Here is a 15,999-nt window from a genome sequence, read left to right on the forward strand (position 1 = left end):
ATTAATTATCAGTGGTTCGGTGATGTATGTTTCGTTCATCATTCTCGTTGTCAGGCAATATAGTATTTTACTTCATATAGATACTCAGATTTCGGTCGAGACATATGAGCCTTATTTCTAATGGAGTTTTGTGATGGTGCTCGAATTTTGAGTTTAGAATTGTGCAAAGAATTATGTTACTGACATTTTTTATCAGATAGTCCCTAAGTAAAAAAGAATATTTACTGCCCAAGTAAAAATGATCAGTTGAGATCTTATCGGTTGACCGTCAACTGTGTTTTGGTGCGAAAAAATCAGTTGACATCAGTAGGTATCTGAACAGTTGATATCAGTAGAAATTGTCAGTTGACGTCAGTTGACATCAGTAGATATCTGATCAGTTGATCAATTTAAAAATAATCAATGTTCTGAAAATATTGCACAAATATTGCATCTAGAGAGCGCGCACTCTAGGTGATGTATTTGGTACTAACGTTCCTTCGATGGTGCACATGTGTCATTTCAAATTGATCGATCGTAGAGTTGTGACTAACCTTAAAATCCGCGCCGCCCTAGTCGGGAATAGAACCCACGCCTCGGGATGAAGTTGCAATCCGTAGTCCAGTAACTTACCGCTAGACCAGCCAGGCTTGATACGAAAGGGCCCCGAAATTCAATCTCTTAACTATCGCAGGCCTCTGAGTCCGTAATATGTTTGTTTATTGACGGATTCTTTTAATAATTTACCATAATTTATTATTAATTATTTTTTATTTCATCGTGTAATTTATGTTTCAAATTCTTTATTAATTGCACTCAAGATATTCATATTCATGTATTTCAAATTTTCATTTTCAATTATTTATTTTTTTTTATTTTTTTTTATTTTTAACTCTCTTTCATTTTTTTTAACTTTCTCGTTTTTTTTGACTCTCTCATTTTTTTTTTATTTTTTTTTAAAAACCAAATTCCTGTTTTTTTATAATTGCGTCTTTTTCCAGTTTTAATTATTCGGACCTTTTTCTAGTTTGAATTTATATCGATGCATTTATGTTATTTATTATTATGTTCTCGTATCTCAATTCACAGCTCGAGGCCGGTAGATATTTAGTCCTCCCCCGGCAATTCAATGCAAAGAAGAGTCCTGATATTTAAAATTGAAGTAAAAATTTAAAATTGGGATTAAAACTTTAAAATTGAAGTACAAAATTTAAAATTGGGATTAAAACTTTAACATTGGAGTAAAAAAAACTTAAAATTCAGGTTAAAACTTTAAAATTGGAGTTAAAAATTTAAAATTGGAGTAGAAATTTAAAATTTAAGTTTAAAATGCAGGTTAATTTTTCGGTTGGTGGTAACTATCCATCACCCAAAACTCGCCTTACAATCCTGCAGCTCCCTAGCAAAACTGCTTTCTGTAATTGTTGAAACAGCTTCTCTCTAAGGTTGATCTTCCGAAGACTATCAAACAACTTCACAGGAATCTCCCCCGTTGTTCCAATAATAATTGGCACAATTATTACTTTGTCCAATTTCCAGAGGCACTTGATTTCGTCCGCCAAAGGCATGTACTTACTTATCTTCTCAGCGTAAGCGCTCTGGATATTAGCTATCATATTATTGGATTATCGTATTATGGATATATTATTATTATGGATATATTATTATGGATATATTATTATTATGGATATATTATTATTATTATTTTTCATATTCACTGCTGTCACCAGCTTTGCTGGGTTGCTTTAAGCCCTCACACAGGGGCAAACAATGCTCCTAGGTATGAGGGCTGTTTGTGGTTTGGGTGGCCGGGTGGTGGTTATTTCACTCCCCTTGGGGGGTGGCTCGTCACGGACTAGGATACCTGTTTTAGGAACCGAGGCAGGGTAGGTGTCTGAAGGGCGCCTGCCTAAAGGTTTCTTTCCTGAGGTGGTAGGCGGTAGGGGTGTTTTTGGTGTGTGGGAACGTTCTAGGTGTATTCGCGCTGCTCCACCTAGCTTAAGACCTTCCGGAGGATTCTGGCAGTGCCTAACACAGCAGACTTCTGGGCCAATACTAGCGAATGTTTCCCAGGGATTTCGTTCTTCAGTTTAGTCCAGTCTTTAGAGACTGCTCCGGTAGCTCCTATCACAAAGGGTATGACTCGGGTTTCGGTCTTCCACATCCTGCTGATTTCGATCTCTAGGTCTTTATACTTTAGTTTCTTCTCAGCTTCCTTTTTTGTGATGTTCCTGTCTGCTGGGATAGAGACGTCAATCAGCAGACACGTTTGGCCTTTCCTACGTAGGATGATGTCCGGTCTGTTTGCCTCAACAGTTCTATCGGTTCTGATAGGGAAGTTCCACAGGATCGTTGTCTCTTCATCTCTGGTTGTTGCAGTGTTTTTCGGTTTGTGTTCATACCATTTATCTGCGTCGACTTCGATTCCATATTCTTTGCAGAGGCTGTAGTGAAGTTGGGTGCATACTCTGTCGTGTCTCTCGATATAGTCCTCTTGGGCTAGAATTGGGCAACCTGATGTTATGTGCTCAATGGTTTCTTCGAACTGGTGACAGATTCTGCATTTGCTATTCACATGTTTCTTGTGGATTTTCCTATCTCGGTACCTTGTGTTTAAGGCTTGATCCTGTGCCGCTACAATTAGGCTCTCTGTTTCTGCTTTTAGTACACCTTTACTGAGCCAGATGGTAGAGAGATTACTCTCGATAGAGTCATTTTCTAGCATCAGTGGATACTGCCCGTGCATGATCTTTCCTTTCCATTTGGTTCTGATGCTTTCTGAGATTTTCTTTTTGATTTTTTGCTTCCTGCTGTTTATGGGGGCCACTTCAAAGTTTTCTCCAAACTCGGCTTCAAACTTGTTTGCTTCTTTCGCAATGTGGTCTTTGTGTAGAGCAAGGTTGACGGCATATACGGCTTTGAGAAAAGGGTCTTCGTTTTTTTTTTTTCCTGGAGGTAGTACTTCGCACTGATGATGGAAGATTTGTATGTTGATTCAATTTGCCTAAGTCCTCGTCCTCCTAGTTTTCTGCTCACGTATAGCCTGTCAACGTCTGCGGATGGGTGGTGCATTTTATGCATTGTCAGACATTTTCTTGTTTTTATGTCTAGCGCTTTTATTTCTTTTATTTTCCAATTCAGAATTGCAAATCCGTACTGTAGAACGGGTACGGCTAGCGCTCCGATTGCAGTTATCTTGTTTTTTTCCGTTAGCTCTGTCTTTAGTACTGCTCTTACTCGTCGTATGTATTCTCTCTTTACCTTTTCTTTTATTGTCTTATGTTGGATACCTATACTTTCTTCCATTCCGAGGTATTTGTATGTTTCACCTGGGTCTAACTGTCGGATGCTGGTGTCGACGTCTATATCCATGTTTTCTCCGTGGATGTATTTACCTTTCTTGAAGGTTACCTTGGCACACTTATCTAGGCCAAATTTCATACCTATGTCGTCACTGAATTCTTTCACCGTCTCGAGTTGATTTTGCAGTTTCTCGTCGCTGCTGCTGAACAGTTTCAGATCATCCATATACAGGAGGTGCGTCAGTTGTTTATGGCCTGCCTTGATGTTATATCCATTGTTCATGTTGTTTAGTCGTGTAGAGAGGGGTATTAATCCAACGCAGAACAGAAGGGGGAGAACGCGTCCCCTTGGTAGATTCCTCGTCTTATTTTAATTTCAGAGGTGATAATTGTATCTGTTTTTCCTCTTAGTTGGATGCATGTTGACCAGTGCTCCATCATGTTCTTACAGGCGTTTACTATATTCGGGTGCACTCCCATGAGTTCCAGTGCACGGATGATCCAGCTGTGAGGCATGCTGTCGAAGGCTTTTTGGTAGTCCAGCCATGCGATCGATAGGTTCTTCTCGTTCTTCCTGCAGTCCTCAATGATGGTTTTGGATATTAAGAGTTGGTCAAGGCACCCTTTAGCTCCTTTGCGGCACCCTTTCTGCTCTATAGGGAGTAGTTTGGCACTTTCTAGGTATTTGTACGTTTTTCCGGCCAAGAGTGCCGTGAAGATCTTATACGCTATGTTGAGGGAGGTTATGGGCCTATAGTTTTTGGGATTTGCCGTTTCTCTATTCTTTGCTATCAGAGATGTAGTCCCTTTGGCCAGCCATGGTGGGAATTCTTTCCCGTTCAGTAATTTATTGTACTCGGCTGTTAGGTACTTATGGATGCTAGGGATTTTTTTGAACCAGAAGCTTTGTATCTTATCTGGGCCGGGTGCTTTCCAGTTTGCAAGGTTTTTTATGGTAGTTATCAGTTCATCATCACCGAGATCTGTCCATTCCATTTTGTTGTTCGTGACCTCTGAGTCTTTGATCCACCCAGCCTCCGAGTTGTGCTGAGTAGGGACTTCGTAGATTCCTTTCCAGAACTCTTCCACCTTTTCTTTCTCTGGGGTTTCACCGATGTCGGAGGAGTCACCTTTGATGTTCCTGTAGAAGCTTTTGCAGTTGGTTTCGAAGCTTCTGTTGTGAGAGAATTGATTTGATCTTTTCTGGTATCTTCTTATTCTTTGGCTAAAGACAGCAATACGTTGCCTCAGTTGCTCCATTACATTGTCTATACTGCTTTCTTCTCCTTCCGCGGAGTATTTATCCAGGATTGACTGGACTTTGTGGGTTGTCTGTTGTCCTTTTTCCTTGCTCGTTATTTTGAAGTTAGCTAGTACTGAAAGGTTCCTCCTCAGATCTTGGATTCTGAACTCAATTCTTTTTTGCCATAGGGGCTTACTTTCTTTCTTGTTCATTTTAGTTCCTTTTGGGCCGTTCGACTCGTCACTGATTGTGAGGGCTGCAGCGTAGAGCAAGCAGTTGATTTTCCACAGGTCGAGATTTTCTTCGCTCTCAAGCACATTTTGTACTTCATTGTTAGTCCGCATGATGATTTCTTGGTCTTTTTTCGCCCCTTTTATTTTCCTTATTGGCTCTCTTTCTTCCAGATTCATCTCGAGAACTTCTTGATACACGCTTCTTAGCTTTGATGTAGAGGTCGTTGTTTCTAGTGTGCTCGCCGTGTTCTGCTGTTGGGGAGTTGTTTCGTGTTCTGGTTCTGGATATGGTATTCTTAGCTGCTTACTTCTTCTGGGAGTTTCGTTGGTTTGAGGTATGTTTGGCGTTGACTCTGATTCCCTGGTGTCAGTTGGATCATTCCGTCTCGACGGGCGGTTCTCGTCGTTTGTGGCATCACCTGGTGAGCTTTCAGTTGTGTGTTGGTTAGTGGATGCTTCTATGGTGGAGTGAACATCGTCTTTAATTTCTTGAAGCTGTTGTTCGGTTAGTTTTTTCTTGTTCTCGATGTATCTTCGTTGCGTGGCTAGCTTATTAGCGTTGAGATGCAGGCGGGCATTAGGGTTTCGTTGCCTCCATAGCTCGTAGGTGGCCTTTATGTTGTGGATGCCCGTGTTTTCCTTAACGAACCAATGGCACCATATGACTTCTTTGTATTCCTCTTCGGTCCATTGTACTCTCTGGGTGTGGTTGGCTGCATTATTCATTGTGGTAGGGGAGTTTTGGTTGTTATTGGTATTTTGGGTTTTTCTGGTGACACCCGGTTCACATTGTGTTGCTAGGTTTGCGGCTACATCAGCTTTGATTTCTTCAATTTGTGCCTCACTTAGTTTTTGGTTTTTCGCAATGAATCGTCTTTGTGTGGCGAGCTTGTTTGCATCGATATGCGGGCGGGTGTTCGGATTCCTTTTTCTCCAGAGGTCATAGTTGGCGTTTATATTGCAGCTTTGAGTGCTCTCTTTGATGTACCAGTAGCACCATATTATTTCTTTATACTCTTCTGTGGTCCACTTCACTCGTTTCAAAAACATTTTCATTTAAATATTGCAAAAATATTTTAAAAATAATTAATTTTGATATTTTTAAAATTTGATTCAAAAGATATTGTAAAACTATTTTTACAGTATTTTCGTGGAATTATTTTCTCGAAAATATTTTCCAAACAACAGCAGTATCTCTAAAAGATTTTCAAAATATTTTGTTCTAACTGGGGTATCGCCAATATTAATTCAAAAATTCTAATTGACAGAGTCATTTCCTGCGGTAAAATTTGCAATCACCTTAAGTACAATGTTGGTTAAGTTTCTCTTTTTTTTGCCATCCTTTATCAAATTAATTTTAAAGTGGGGCTCTTTTACATACAAATGTGAAGAACCTGCGATTCAACCTAACATTGACATTTATTACCATTTTTTGTACCATATCTATTGCAATTTTTTTCCAACGAATTTATTTTAGCCCCTTCAAGAAGGAGGATAGGCAATTTGCACTTAGCCATTCATCTATACGGAAACTTTATAAAAAAAAAATAAAAAAAAAATAAAAAAAAAAAGTTTCTCATTTTTAAGAGATTTCAAAATGGAGACCACTGGTTTCCGCTGCCGGGCCCATTACGTCCACAAATTACGCAAGGCAGTGGAGGAGGGTGTCAAGGGCTGCCTTAGGGGTATTGTTGAAGTAAGGTGGCCGAGGGGCAGAAAATTTCTTTCGAGAGGGAGGGGGTCTTAAAACTGGAAAAAGTGCCTTACGTAATTTATAGGACGGCCCCATAGCGGAAAATAGCAAATTTAGAAGGCATAATCCAGCTGTACTCTGATTGGATGCTTGAATCTAAACCTATTCCCGCAACTGATGCCGAATCGATCCACTACTGAAACAGTTTCGATTTCAACCGACACGAGTCTGGCCTCAACTGACATAACTTGGATCTCAACCGACACGAGTCCCGCCTTATGTACCACATGTTGGATCTCAACCGACACGAGTCCGGCCTCAACTGGTACAAGTCGGATCTCAACTGACTCGAGTCCGGCCTCAAGTGGTACCAATTGGATCTCAACACTGAAAAAAATGTTTCCTAAATAAAAGGTGGAACCGTCTTAGACCAAGTTAACCGGATACTTAAAAAGTATCGACAAGAAACGGAAGTTTGAACTAAGACATCGGAGTTACCTTGGATCAAGAAATAGCGTTTTCTCAAGCCAACGCTCCACGTTCTCTTAAAAAAAGAAAGCGTTTACTTGAAAAAAGGGAACATTCCATGCCGTGAAAGTATTTCCTAAATTTAAGAAATTATCGTAGGTTTGAAGTAAGTAGGTTTGAAGTAGGTGAGTATCTGTCGTATTGATCTAGGTAAACTGTTTACTTAGAAATAGGAAACGGTTGCGTAACTCCCACGTGCATTTACTGGCTTCAAATTAATGGTTGGTTTAAAATTAGTAAACGGCGTGTTGGACGGGAATGCGCGTTTATTTTATTGAAACCAACTGTTGTCTTAGAATTAGTAAACGGGGACGCCCGGCAAGAATGGATGTTGCATAACTCTCAGAAGCGTTTACTTATTTCTACCCAATTGTTGTTTTAAATTTAGTTAATAGTCACTGCAGGTATGCACACTGCACCCATACCATATGTATTATTATTAATCAATAATTGCAAAAAATGGATTAATTTATCGAATTTTTGATGAAAAAAATTATAGAATTGTATGTGTCTGCAAGTATCGAAGATTCGACATGGCAAGTACCGACTTGCAAATTTTGGCCTACCTATCGGGATTTGAACCTGGGACCTACAGTTTACGAACCTAACACCCTACCTACTTAGCCATCGGGGCTTATGTCTCAGTTGGCCGAATTTACACTATATAAGTCATTGACTTAGGCTCTCACCATTATTGTGATAGTGAATATCGACGGTGAAACTACCAAACCACGTATCTCGTTTGCGGTGTTTAAAAATCTCCGCTCACATTTTATTTTTTTGAAGTAGACAAAATCAATATCATTCCTTGAAATTTTCACAGAATTTTCTCCGCACGAAGAGGAAAAATCACGGTAATTTTCAAGACTGGACGTTAAGTAGCTTTTCATTTAAAAAATAAAGTATGACAGGAAGTCTGCGACGTCGCAAACCGAGATACGTGGTTTGGTAGTTTCACCGTCGATATGCGTGAGACCTGATGGGTTAAGATTTTTTGAACTCGAAAAGATGAATTTGGAGCAAATAAGAAATACGCGTGTTACTGTCGTCACTTTTTTCACGTTTATATTTTTTTCTTTCCCATCTTATATTAATTTTTAATCTTTTTAAAAAGAATTTAATACAATTCACCTTTTTTAAAATTTTCTCTCTTCATTTTCCTTGAAGAATCGCTGACTTTAAAAAATACGAATAAAGTAGGAAACTCTTCGAAAATTTTTGTAACATAATAACTTTTTATTTTTGATGACTGAGATTGTTACATTTTTTTAAATATTAAAAGTCCTATTTAATTCGACTATAATATTCAAGAATATTTTGGACCATTTATTAGACTTTTCTATTTCAATTAGAATATTAATAGTTCTATTCAATAGTTCTAATTAATTAATTCACATCGGGCGGAAAAGAAAAATGTGAGCACTTTAAAAGAAACATTAATAGTTTTAAAAATATAGTCCTTACTTTAAAATATAAGATTTGAAAATTAAGGTTTGAGATTTTTTGGAATAAGGCATCTTTTTCCGTGGACAGTCACAATTTATTCATAAAAAAAGTTCAATCTTCGATTACTCTTATATTTTTCTCAGTTTACATAATCACACGCGTGACGTTCTAATGTTTTATTGTATAGCTGCACTTCATTTTCGTTACACTCTCTAAAGTTGATAGGAAGGTGGTAAAGAAGTGCTGGATGGATCCACCCTATTTTGCAGGGAAACAAGGTGAAAAGGTTTAAATACTTCAATTACGGTAAAACATGTTGAGCTCTTATGAGTATCCGTACAAGACTGAGGAAGGGGGGGGGGGAGATCGGTCCCAACAGGCCCTTCGACCCAAAATTTCCCCGGACACCAATGAATCAAAGTTTTAAATATCAACAATTTTGCACTTGCAAATTCCTTTCGAAAATACAGAAAAAACTGTATTTTGTTTTCGATCCACTCCATCGTCGCGTCCATAAATCAAAGGGACCCGGAAAATCGATATTGAACAGTGTATACACTACGTAGCAGCAGAGTTATTCGATTATCTTTATCTGTCAACTTGGTGGGTAACATGCTGAAAAGTATGATTCTCTCCACATTTTTTAATTCCTTCCTCGGCCCTTGGCATAGGCATGCCTTCTATTTGACACTTTTTAATTCTATCTGCGAGGGATCTTCCATTCATCAGGACAGGAAAAGTAAGGAAGAAAATAAAAAAAAAATGCGATTGTTTAGTGTGAAGAAATACATTGTTCGATGAAACTGAACTGATGCAAGTATTAAGTCCTCTTAATGAGGCCCCCTTCACTTAAAAGTAAAAATTAAAACTTCAAATGCAGAATGCCGATCTATTTAAAACAATGCAAATATTTTCCTCTTCTTCTCCTTCTTTACTTCTTTATTTATTTAATTTATTGTCGACGCCGAGCATATGAGTGATTTCTCAAAGGACACATTGAATGAATTTCTCCCTAAATATTAATTACTTTGTACACAATTATAATGGGCATCTTAATTTTTTAACTTCCGTCTCCTTTTATTCCGTCATAAATGGTGTTGGTTTAAGCAGATGCTAACGGCATGCATCTGGCAGCAATTGCATGCATCATTCTCATAGGAGGCGTCACCATCCGGTTTACTAATTTTAAGGAAACTGGTTTCTTCTTAGAAGCAAAATGTTGTATTGAAAGTAGGCAACCGCACATGTCCCATGCCGCATCCGTTCCCCGCGGAAGGGACTCACTCCGTTTACTACTTTTAAGGTAACTGGTTTCTTCTTTTGACGTAGCGTGTTTTCTTTCATCAAACAAGCTGTTGGGTTATTAAAAGGCAACAGTGACTAGCTAATTGTATCATGCTCCACTGAAGGTGTTCACCCCGTTTACTAATTTCAAGGAGACAGGTTTTTTCTTTCGACACAACGTGTTTTTTGTTACCAAGCGAGCTGTTGGGTTAAAATAAGGCAACAGCATCTGGCTTATTGCATCCTCCCCCGCTGAGGGCATTTGCCCCGTTTACTAATTTTGAGGAAACCGGTTTTTTCTTTCAACGCAACGTGTTTCACTGTACCAAGCAAGCTGTTGAATTGAAAAAAATCAACGGGTGTATTGCTAATTGCATCCGGTCGCCTCGAAAGGAGTTAGCCCCGTTTCCTAATTTTAAGAAAACTGGTATCTTCTTTTGACGCAACGCGTTTTACTTTATCAAGCAAGCTGTTGACTTAAAAAGAGGCAACGGCCGGACTCGGAAGGCGTTCACGCCGTTTACTAGTTTTGAAGAAACTGGTTTCTTCATTCAAGCAAAAGTTGGTTTATTTTAAAACAACGTTTATTTTACTTAAGAAAACACGATTCGCTTGTTTCAAGCGAATCATGTTGTCTTACATTAAGAAAACCGTTAGTTTCTTCCAAGTCAAACCCGTTTTGAAATAAGCAAAAAATCCAAGTAGACGCGTTTACTTAAATTCAGGAAATCTTTTTTTTTCCGTGAACTGACTCGAGTCCGGGCTCAGTTGAGCATCTACTGGTATCAGTTGAAGTTCAACTGATATCGGTTGCTGCTCAACTGATATCAACCGATATCAGTTCAAATTTTAACTGATCATTTTTACCAGGGTGACAAGAATATTATTCCTATTTATTCTTATGATACCCTTATGAAGGTCTATTTCTCCAGACCCTCCACCTTCCTAAAATTCTACCCTTTTTTATAGCCAAAGTTTTGTACTAATTTTGTACCAAAATGTATCGTTCAAAGAAAGTTGTGTACCCTCACAATAGGGGAGCTACGAGGGGGTCAAGAGTAGGGGGGGGGGGGCTGGAGAAATATTTTCGAAAAAACGGACCTAGGTACACGAAAACCCTCAGAATGTATACTAAGGGTTTTGTACCGAAATGTACCGTCGTACTATTACACTTTTATACTATTATACCTACTATTTGTATACTACGAGCCGACTGTCCTGATACTTCTGGCCCACCCTGTATACAAACCGGGATCGATGTTGGCACCTAGAATAAAATTTCCCCTTGCAAAAAAATGAAAGTTGTTTTTATGAAGGAGATTTATTTCAAAATTAATGTAATGAATAGGTGAAATCCCGGAAGAAAATCCAATTCATCCGCGGCCGGAACTCGATTCTTCCGCAGTCACATATCGCCGATACTGAAGATCCGGAATTTTTGCGCGGGAAATTCAAACCGGGGCCGGATCAGCGTGCTTGGGGGCCGGTATTTTGGCTCTGGCGAAGAAACGGATCGACGGACTTCAAATATCTATTCGGATATCGAAAGAACAATTGAAGCACTAAATATTGGACGCAAAGCACAATGGTTTCCGGCAATTTGAAAGAAAGTTCTTTTTACGCCGCTTTAGCTTTTCAAGACTCGGTTTTTTGGCTGTGGCAAGGGAACGGTTCAACGGACTTGAAAAATCTCTTCGGATATTGAATGAACGATTAAACCATTTATACTTTAAGCTCCAAGGCCTCCTAATTTTGCATAACTGGTGACGCTTGGTTCCAGCGTTGTGCTGGGCCGATTCCGCTGTGTTCAGATTTTCAAAATATGAACCAGGGTTTTTTAATATTACATAATAAAGTTACGAATTTTCCCATTTAAACAATGTGAATTTATATTTTTTGTGATAGTGCGTTTGAGTGTTCTACTAGACCGATTTCCACGACTTTCGCGGTGATCGACAGGTGATAGGTCCTGAATGAGCCCGCTTTAATCAGATTTCGGAAATAGAGCCTAGGTTTTTTATATAAGAGAAGACCAGGAAGCTAAAAAAGGGGGCAACATTTGAAATTCCCGCCAATAAAAAATGGCGGGATTTTAAATTTAGCTGAAAATTTAACTAAGCGGGAAATGCAGAATCTCGGTCTGTTAGTAGTGTTAGGTAGGTAAATAGGTGGTATGCTTTCTAGGCACAGACTACCCAAAAGCTATGGAATCCTTTGTTCCGTTTCGTATCAGTCTTTGCTAGAAGTTTGAAATAATTGCAGATTTTTTTTATTCGATTCTTATTGGTTCCGTCACTCCCGGCTAAAGGGAGATTGGACAAAATGAACGTCGAGTATGAAGATCTTTTCACTTTTTGGTCGTTCTTCTGTCGAATCGGGCCTAATGGAGCGCGAAGCGCCCTCTGGGGGATGGGCCGCGTAGCGGCCAGGGGACATTGCCCCCTAGTCGCACAGCACTGTTGTTTTCACCAACAGCTCTCCGGAAAAGTAAAGAAAACCGTTTTTGGGCGTGAAGCTAGCTTACCATAGCTGGTTTTTTTACTGTAGTAGGAGAACGGTCAAAGAAAACGTAGCATAGTGTCAACAAACAGTTTTTCTAAGTTCTTGTTGATACCATGATCATCTAAATTCTAAAAATTCTGACTCCAAATTTCAGGATGTCAACGAAGCTTTAAAGTTTCTTCAGTTACATCTTTCAAATTTCAAGTCTTGATTTTTCGTGTTATTCACTCTAACCTAACCTATCCTTACCCAAATTTACCTCATGAGAGCTAACCTACTTTCACAGAACATAACCTTCCTCGACCTTAAGTACCCCACCTAACTTTAACAGTACTTGCCTAATCTAACCGTACATGTGCTGCCCTACCTAATCTAACCATACGTGACCCAAACCTATACTGTAAACTTAATTTTTCTATTTCGCTTATACGAAGGATATTTTCCTGTTTATTGACACCCCTGGTAAAAATGGCAAGTGCTCAGATCAGTAGCACTTGCCTTTGGAACAGACCTAAACACTGATGTCAGTGCTGCCGGGCGCTGATCCGCTACCTCAGTGTTAGGTCTGTTCCAAAGGCAAGTGCCTCTGATGTAAGTGGCACTGACCTAAGTGTCTCAGACGTAAGCGGAGTGGAAACTCCCAGAAATACTGTAGAGGCAAATATTTAGTTAATTACCGATCCGCCAGGTACGTTAAGTCACTATTTGACGACCAGGGAGGGCTGCTGTGAGTTTTCAATCACAAGTAATTATCACAATTCTTCAGGGGACAACGCTCGTTCGCATGCGGTCTCCAATCTAAGTTCTAACTACGCCCGACGTAGCTTAACTTCGGTGACTGACCTAGCGATTGAATCACTACACTAACTGCGCGTGTATGTGCTAGGGGCGTAATTATGCCATTTCATGGCCTCATTGGAGTAATTTTGCCAGCAAATGATGATTTTGTCTTTGAATTTGAATCCGATACTTAATTGTTTTTATCATTCTTTTTTAATCAATCAACATGTAAATATAGTTTTATAAGGTATGTTTCATTGAAAACAAAAAAAATTGGAACGCATTAAAATTCAAAATTATAGCTAAGGATGTAAAAAAAATAATTAAAGTTGAAATGATACAAAAAATATAAATTAGCAGGTACAAAAATTGAAAGTAAAGAAGTAAAAAAGTTGGAAAAGAATTAAAAATAAATTAGGAAAATTTTTAAAAAATTAAGACTGAAACATTTTAAAGAGTTAAAACTGAAAAAAATTAAAACCAAATGTAAAACATTTTTTTTAAAAAAAACTCTTAAGTTAAAAAAATAATAATGCTTAAATAAATGCATCGAAATACATATTATAGCAGTGATAATATTTTTACCGATCTCATTTTTTTTTTGTGTGTTTTAGTTATTTAAGTGCCATCATAAACGAAGAGGGTAAAACAAATTATTCAAGAGTAGGGCTACCTAAACAAGTTTTCCTTCCCTCTTAGAAAATCCCACCTCTTACAAAATATGCCTCCCTGAAAGATAAAGTTTGTGGTCCCCGTATCCCGAGGAAATATTCTCCCACGAAAATGAAATAGGGTGGGGGAAGGGGGAGCCATATCCACTTTTTGGGAGTGAGTACGGTTCGCTTAAGACTGATGTCAGAGACTTACCCTCTGAACCAAGTCCTGACCTCAGTCCCGCTTACCCCACAGATATCTATGCACTTAGGTAAGTGTTTCTCCTGACGTCAGTGCCTCTTACCTCAATGCTGACTTCTTGGGTAAGTGCTTTAACACTTACGTCAGAGAAATCTGAACTGACCTCAGAGCAAATTGCACTGACCTCAGTGGAAAATTCACTGACCTAACACTTGCCAGTTTTACCAGGGACAGTGATCGTTGACACCATGCTCAGAGTCCATTTCTACGTTCCTTTCCTGAGCACGACGTCGACAATCGTTGACGTCGTGCCCAGGTAATGTACGTGTGATTGACATTAGCTAGAAATCCTTAAACGAGAATTTGAATACCTAGATCCTTCCAGCAATGGTCAAAAATTTTCCATTATCTTTGAGGCTTCAGACTTTTGAGAGAAAGATTCCAAGAGTAAAAACTGTCTCATAAGACTTTTTTGAGAAGAATTTAGATCTTAAAGCTCTGATGGTTATAAGAGGAAGGGGCTATTATGTTAAGTGAAATAAAAACCCGGTATCCCAGTTGTACCAACTTGATTTTTAAACATTTAAAAGTAACAGGTGCATTAAAGCACCTAGGATCCTAAGGAGATAAACTCCTAACTCAACGATAACTCTGCATTGGGTCCCTAATAATATTACCTGACAAATTTTTGTATCATTTTCAATTTGCTCATATAAAGAAGAGAGAATGAGCATAATGGAGAAATGAAACAAGCTTAACATACATTAAGTTTTATGTAACTTATCATCTTTGCAGATTAATTTTTCTTTTGGCTTGAACGACTCAAAAGACACTGTAGTTAAAAATATAAAGAATTTTCGATTTGAACTTATAAAAAATGTTGAACTCGTTCAGGCTCACGGTGTATTGTATGGAGTACTGCTGCTATTCGACCCTTGTCTTCAGGTCAAAATTCCTACACTGAAAAAAAATATTGCTGAAATTGCCGTGCACGCGGGTATTTCATGGCATGTTGTAGCTAAAAAACGAACGTGCAAACCATGCAGGTAAAATCGCTACACAAATTTCAACTAACTTACACACACGCGTGTAGGTGATTGTGCTCTCTGAAAAGCTACGTCTGTTACCTTTTTAGTTATTCTTCCGTAAATTTCACTATTTTTCCGTGAATTCCGCTATTTCAGCCTAACTATTGAACTATTTTTACTGTTTGCATAGTACCAATACCAAAAAAGCAGTTACACTTCCAAGCCACTCGATGCAAGATTAACTGCTTGAAGGCGCGCAGATGTAGCAAATCGGTGTAGCAATTCGTGCTAGTCGTTCACTTGATTCAACACCGTGCACGGATAAGAAAGCTTTACGAAGTGAAGCAAATTTTGCTCCACCCTAAATCGGTGAATCAGCAATCCTTTTTTTCAGTGTACGAAGAAGCCCCTTACAAGAGGCGAATTTTTTTGTAATTTCTCCCAATTTTTTCTCCGTTATATAATTGAATTGCTCGTCAAATTCTGAGGTCAATTATATTTAATTGTAATTTATACATTTCTTTTTCCCTTCATTTTATTTCTTGTGTGGAGAAGTTTATTTGATTTTTTCGAATTTCGAATACTGTAACTTTTCTTCTATTCGGCCAATTTTTATGAATGAGATCTCTTTTAATTCGTATTTTAACGGAGAGTAAGAAAAACATTGCTAAATACACGCGAGACAATTTTTTTTTTTTTTTAATTGGATGAATCCTAGCGTGACGGTGAAGAGGGTCAATCAAGCGCAAGTAATAGGGTAAGGGTCTCGGCCGCGCCGGGACTCAAGGCCATTGTTCCTCGAGACGCCGACGCAGTGCAATCAGGCGCGTGGGGAAGAGAGGGGTAAGTGGATTCCTGTATAAGCTACGTTTAGCAAATGGTCTAATGAGTCTCAAGGCTCATCACAGATCCCTAGTAGCAGAATTATATAAAAAATTTGTTTTTAAAAGTATAAACCGTAAATAACCACAAGCTAAAGAATATTCATTGTTTATGTAATGGATGTAAAGTTTTTTAGTTAAAAGTTTACATTATCAATACGCTTTTTATGTAACCCTTAGTATAAAAGTTATATAACCAAATTCAAACAGTGTATACCATGAATTTTCATTTTTCTCCCTGGCTG

This window comes from Bemisia tabaci, chromosome 2, assembly GCF_918797505.1.
Source record: "Bemisia tabaci chromosome 2, PGI_BMITA_v3".
Lineage (NCBI taxonomy): Eukaryota > Metazoa > Arthropoda > Insecta > Hemiptera > Aleyrodidae > Bemisia > Bemisia tabaci.